A 6252-nucleotide genomic window follows, 5' to 3' on the forward strand; every position below is an offset into this window, starting at 1 on the left:
TGACCCTGGGGACCCTCAGGCTTTCTGCTACTGGGGCTCAACACTGCTCTCCCACCAGAATACTGCTCAGCTCCCCACGCATGAACCACAATTTCATAGACATCCAAAACTTTGGAATCTGCACTCTGTTGTTTATAGAAGACTGGCGGTGTTGTATTTTTCCTTGTCAAAGGTTTTGGGGAGTAGTTTTCTTGTACAGTCCTCTGTGCATATTTTCTTTTTTTTTTTTTTTTCTGTGCTTTCTCTCTCCTCCTTCTCTCTCCTTATTCCCAACACAGTCAGGGCTCCCTCCCCTGGGGTTTGACTGCAGCCCTTTTCTCCCATGAACTCTACCCAGGTCCTACCTTCTACAAGTAGTTTTTCTGGTTTGTAGAAATGCACCTTTGTTCTCTAAGATTTCCAGTTGATTTCTTGGGTGTTCAGAATGATTCAATATTAATCTAGCTGTTGAAGTGAAGAGATGAGCTTAGGGTCACCCTGCTCCTCTGCCATCTTACCTTCCTGCAAAATTACTGTTTCTTTAAAAGGTGAGTTTTCCAGGGCACCTGGGTGGCTCGGTTGAATGTCCAACTCTTGATTTTGGCTTGGGTCATGATCCTAGGGTTGTGGGATCCAGCCCTGCATTGGGTGAGCATGCTCTCTCTCTTAAAAAAAAAAAAAAAAAAAGGCTTTTCCAAACTATTTTTGCAAATGTTGTATTCCTTGTCATGTGTGACCATGATGTCTCTGTTCTACTATCTACATGTTTAGCCAGTGCCCTGACAGAGTTCTCCTTAAATACTTGGACCCAAAAGGAAAATACAAGTGTTTTGTCCCTTTAAATTCTTTCTTCAGACAGTAGAAATCACTTCTGTCTGAGTTTAAAATGGTCACTCTCTGTGCTGTTTCTTAAATGAATAACCAAACCAATCAGATCAAAATGTAAACCTAGATTTTGGAGGACAAAGCTCATCTGGAACTAACAAGCCACAGCAGGATATGGAACAGAATCTCAATTTCTAGCTTCTGCATGGCTGGGGCTTAGGGCTGATAACTACTATGCCAAGCATTTAAATTTACCAATATTTAAATGCCAAGCATTTAAATTTACCACCCTCTTTCTTCTTCAGGGACTCCACTGATCACTTCAAATTTTCAACTAGAGTAAGTTTCCAAAATAGTGATTTTTGACAGTTTTTATCATTTCAGTATTGGTTTTGCTGGAGGGATGGATTCTTGGAGCTTCTTACTGCACCATTTACCATTTTGTGACTCTTTGTTTTCTACATTTCTGTGTCTTTATTTTTTTTCTCCATTTCTGTGTTACTGGCTTCTTCTGTATTAAATAGGTATTGTTGGGCACCTGGGTGGCTCAATCGGTTAAGTGTCTGACTTCGGCTCAGGTCATGATCTCGCAGTTCGTGAGTTCAAGCCCCATGTCAGGCTCTGTGCTGATAGCTCAGAGCCTGGAGCCTGCTTCAGATTCTGTGTCTCCCTCTCTCTGCCCCTCCCCACTCGTGCTCTGTCTCTCTCTCCCTCAAAATAAATAAACATAAAAAAATTTTAAGAATAGATATTGTTTATTCTACTGTTTAACTCCTATATATTTTTGTGTCACTTTTTACTTACTTCCTTAGTGATCACTCTGGGATTATAAGTACATTTTAACTTAAATCATTTTAGTTCACATTAGTACCAACTTAATTTCAATTGTATACAAACACATTGCTCCAGTATGGCTATGTTATCTCCCCATGCATTTGTGGTACCATTTTCATATATATTATGTCTTTATAAGGTCGTCAATTTTAAGCCCTTCAACACAATTTTGTAATTACTCTTCTATGCAGTTATGAATAGAAGATTCAACTGCATACATGTCTGACCTGTTAGAGACAGATTGTCAGTTTTTTTTTGTTTGTTTGTTTTGTTCTGGGATGATCTTAATTTCACCTTCATTTTTGAAAGATAGTTTTTATGGACTTAGAATTATTGGTTGATGGTCTTTTCTTTGATTTTGAATAAGTCATTCCATTGCTCATGGGTCTTCATGATGTCTGCTGAGAAGTCAGTGGTTAATCTAAATGTGGATCCCTTAGGAGTAATTTTTTTCTACTACATTCATTTAATTTAATTTTAATTCCAGTATAATTAACATACAGTGTTATATTAGTTTCAGGTATACAATACAGTCATTCAACAATTCCATGCATCACACAGTATTCTCATGATGACAAGTGCACTCCTTAATCCGCATCACCTATTTTACCCATCCCTCTGGTAACCATCAGTTTGTTCTCTATAGCTGGGAGTCTGTTTCTTGATTTGCCTCTCTCTCTCTTTCCCCCTTTGCTCCTTTTTGTTTGTTTCTTAAGTCCCATATATGAGTGAAATCATATAGTATTTGTCTGTCTCTGACTGACTTCTTTTGCTTAGCATTATACTCTTTAGGTCCCTCCACGTTGTTGGAAATGGCAAGATTTCGTTGTTTTTTATGGCTGAATGATATTCCATTGTGTATATATATAAACTACATCTTCTTTATTCATTCATCTGTAGATGGACACTTGGACTGTTTCCGTAATTGAGCTATTGTGAATAATGCTGCTATATACACAAGAGCACATGTATCCCTTTGAATTAAGGTTTTTGTATTTTGGGGGTAAATACCCAGTAAGGTGATTACTGGATCATAGGATAGTGCTATTTTTAACTTTTTGAGGAAACTCCAACCTGTTTTCCACAGTGGTACGCAAGTTTGCATTCACACCAACAGTGTAAAGGGATTCCTTTTTCTCCACAGCCTCATCAACACATGTTTCTTGTGTTGTTGATTTTAGCCATTCTGACAGGTGTGAGGTCTCACTTTAGTTTTGATTAGCATTTCCATGATGATGAGTGATGTTTTCATGTGTCTGTTTGCCATCTGGATGTCTTCTTTGGAGAAATGTCTTTTCATTTCTTATTCACATTTTTAATTGGATTATTTTTTTTTTACTGCTTTCAATGTATATATAAGTCTGGCTTTTGACAGTTTGACTTTGATGTGACTATGTGTGAATCTCTTTTTGTTTATTGTAATTGAAATTCATTGCTTCTTGGATAAGTAGATTACTATTTTTCTTTAAATTTGGGAACTAATTGGTCTTGAAATAGTTTTGAAATGTGCCCCTGTCTCCTTTCCTTCTGGGACTCCTTTACTGTACATCTGGTGCACTTGATGGTGTTTCAGTGGACTCTGACATTTTGGGTTTCTTTCTTCTTCTTCTTCTTTCTTCTTTCTTCGTCTCTTCTCCTCCCTTCTCCCTTCTCCTTGTCCTCCCTCCTCCTCCTCCTTCTTCCTCCTCCCCCTCTGTCGTCCCCCTCCATCCTCCCCCTCCCTTCTCCTCCCTTCTCCCTTCTTCTCCCTTCTTCTTCTTCTCCCTTCTCCCGTCTTCTCCCTTCTCCCTTCTTTTTCTCCCTTCTCCCTTCTTTTTCTCCCTTCTTCTTCTTCTCCCTTTTTCTTCTTCTCCTCCCTTCTTCTCCCCTCTTCTCCCCTCTTCTCTTCCCTCCTCCCTCTTCTCTTTCATCCCTCAGATTAGATCATCTCAATTGACCGATCTTCAAGCTTACTGCTATTTTTCCCTGCCAGTTCCAATTATTTGTTGACCTTATTTAGTGGCTTTTTAATTTCAGTTATTGAACTTTCTGTCCAGAAGTTTTATTTGGTTTCTTCATTGAAAGTTTTTTATACGGTGAGATGTTATTCTCATGCTTTAAAAAAAATTTTTAAACATGTTTTTTCATTTGCTAAGCATATTTATAACAGTTATTTTAAAGTTTTTATCATGTAATTCCAACATTTGAGCTCCTTGGGGACAGTATCTAGTGACTGTTTTGTTTTGTGTGGACTGTACTTTCTTACTTCTTTGCATGATTCATAATTTTTGTTAAAAACTAGTTATTTCATTTTTTGACAGTTTTAGAATTCTTGCACATTTAAATACGCATGCAGCGATGGCTCTACAATGCAAGTTGTAAAAATGGATTAATCCACAAATTCCACGTTCTGAAGAAAAATTTGCCCTTAAATAATTTTAAAAATACTGAGACCCACACATTCCCAACTTAAACCCTCATCTACACAAATTTACGTTATTTATAAATAAGTCACAGGCTAGCCCTGAATTACATTTGTCACAAATTCATTCTAGAGCAATACAGAGCAAAATACCATTGAAGCTAAGTAACATAACACAAAGTTAAATTTTAAACTTACACATGACAAAAGATACCAACATGACATATTAAAGAAGGTAACCTAACGCAGGAAATCTATAGCAATTTTGATAAACGCCATTGGAGTGCAACACAGAGCTAAGTTGCAACATGTAAGGGTCCAAGGGTCATTTCCCTGCAGCCACAGCTCTTGGTGCAGGGATTTCCTAGGTGGATGGTCAACACAGGATGTAGGAAATGACACAGTCCCCACCCCTGAACAAGTCCAGATTCTTTCTTTGGGGTCAGGGTCTGCAAGCGCCTGTCAGCTCCAGCCTCTGGCTGCTTGCCCCTACCTTGGGAGAGAACAGCAAGCGGACAGGCTGAGGTGGGGCTGCAAGCCCCTGCTGTCTGCCATCACACCCCAAACCGGACATCTTCCCAGTCTAGGCCAACACTGCCTGAAATCCAGTGACAAGCATTTGTACCTGGACATCATGTGTTGTCCTGGCAAGTACCATGGGTCTCCCAGACCCCGAACAAGATGCTCTTTGAGTGAGGCCCCATGGTGGCCACTGGGGTGTACAGCCCAGGGTGCCTACCAGAGTTGGGATCCAGGAGCTGCCCACTGCTGCTTGGCTTCTGCCTGAAAACCCCATTTGGCGCTGAATAAACCAGGTCTCCTGGGGGCTGGACTCGTTTTGAACCACTAGCCAGAACCTGCCAGCTTTGTCCATGCGAGGCCAGTGGGAGGCCACTCATCATCTGCCCCACCGGCCCCTGAATGACTGGCTGTGCCGGCCACCTCCCAAAGCATCTGTCCTGGCTCCCAACAGTGCTGTTGTGACTGTGGCAGGTCAGCTAGGCTGCAGCTCAGGGGAGGCCCTCCTTCCTCTGACAGTATTGTGGGGGAGGCGCCCGCCAGTCGAAGACGTAGGAAAGGCGCAGCTGCATGTCCTGCTTGCACAGGTGGTCCTCTCCCATCAGGGCCTTGCGCTTCTTCAGCATGTCCTCCAGGCTCAGCTTGCGTGTCACTGAGTACAGGTCGCTACAGCCGCTGGACTTAGACTCGGTGTGGAAGCAGGGGTCGTACTCGTGCCGGACACCCATTGATGCCGGCCAGGCGCCCAAGGACACCTCCTCGCTGTGCCACGTGTGCAAGTGCTCAAGCTGCGGCACAGGTAGTGCACCAGGTCCGCTGAGAGCGCAGAGCCACTGCTCGGCGTGCACGGCAGGTAGTAGTCACAGAGCTGTCAGATGGCTTTGTGCCAGTGGCCCCGAGGCTTGGCGCTGCCATGGCCTAAAAGGAAGCCCCAGTTGAGACGGTGACCATGCCTGGGGTCACGTGTGCGCAGCTCTGCCAGCAGCTCGCCCAGCCCCGCAAACGCATCGGCATCCGCCTTTAGCATGAACGCAAAGGCCACGTGCCCTCCAGCCAGACCAGCGTGGCCGGTACCTTGGCCGTGAGGTTCTCGCACACGTGGTGCAGCGCGGGGAGCAGCAGGTCACCGTGCTGTGCCTGCTCGCGTGCCAGGGCTAGCCGCTCCTTGGCGCCCAGGCTGCCTGTGCCCACTGGCAGAATGTGCCCGCATGTCACCCTGGCTGCTGGGCCGTGCGGCCGCCTCCTTAGTGTGGTGCACCACACAGTGCCGTGTGGCCGCCCACGGCGCACGGGCCAACGGTACCGCCAGGAAGGTGGTGGCCCGTGCTGGCCCAGCGGGAGGAGGGCTGCGGCCTCTGGCAGGCTAGGGCCAAGAGCCGCACAGTAGGCCAGGTAGAGAAGTCCGGCACTGCAGAGCACCAGGCCACCCAGGCCCAACACTGTCCAGTGCCACCAGGTGTGGTATAGTAGCTTCAGGACATTCCCCCGGGACATGCCAGAGGCCCTGACCCGGCGGCACAGGCAGAATCCCTGGCAGTGGAGGCTGAGGGCCAGGGCAAAAACTAGTTATTTTACATAATATAATGTAGGGACTCTAGAAATCAGCCCTCCCCTCTCCTCCCCCCCCCCCCTTCCAAAAGCTTGTTAGTTTGCTGTTTGATTACTTATCTGGATCAATACAATGCATTCCCTAT

The 6252-nt window shown here is 44.7% G+C and overlaps 1 pseudogene; it reads right to left on the bottom strand.

Annotated features, from left to right (window-relative positions):
- Positions 1-5049: 5049 nt before the first annotated feature.
- Positions 5050-6052, bottom strand: LOC124514277 (beta-1,3-galactosyltransferase 6-like; annotated as a pseudogene).
- Between the last annotated feature and the right edge of the window lie 200 nt (positions 6053-6252).

The sequence above is a fragment of the Lynx rufus genome, unplaced genomic scaffold (assembly GCF_022079265.1).
Source record: "Lynx rufus isolate CCGP_SWC_20201006 ecotype Redwood Valley unplaced genomic scaffold, mLynRuf1.p SCAF_2, whole genome shotgun sequence".
NCBI classification, from domain to species: domain Eukaryota; kingdom Metazoa; phylum Chordata; class Mammalia; order Carnivora; family Felidae; genus Lynx; species Lynx rufus.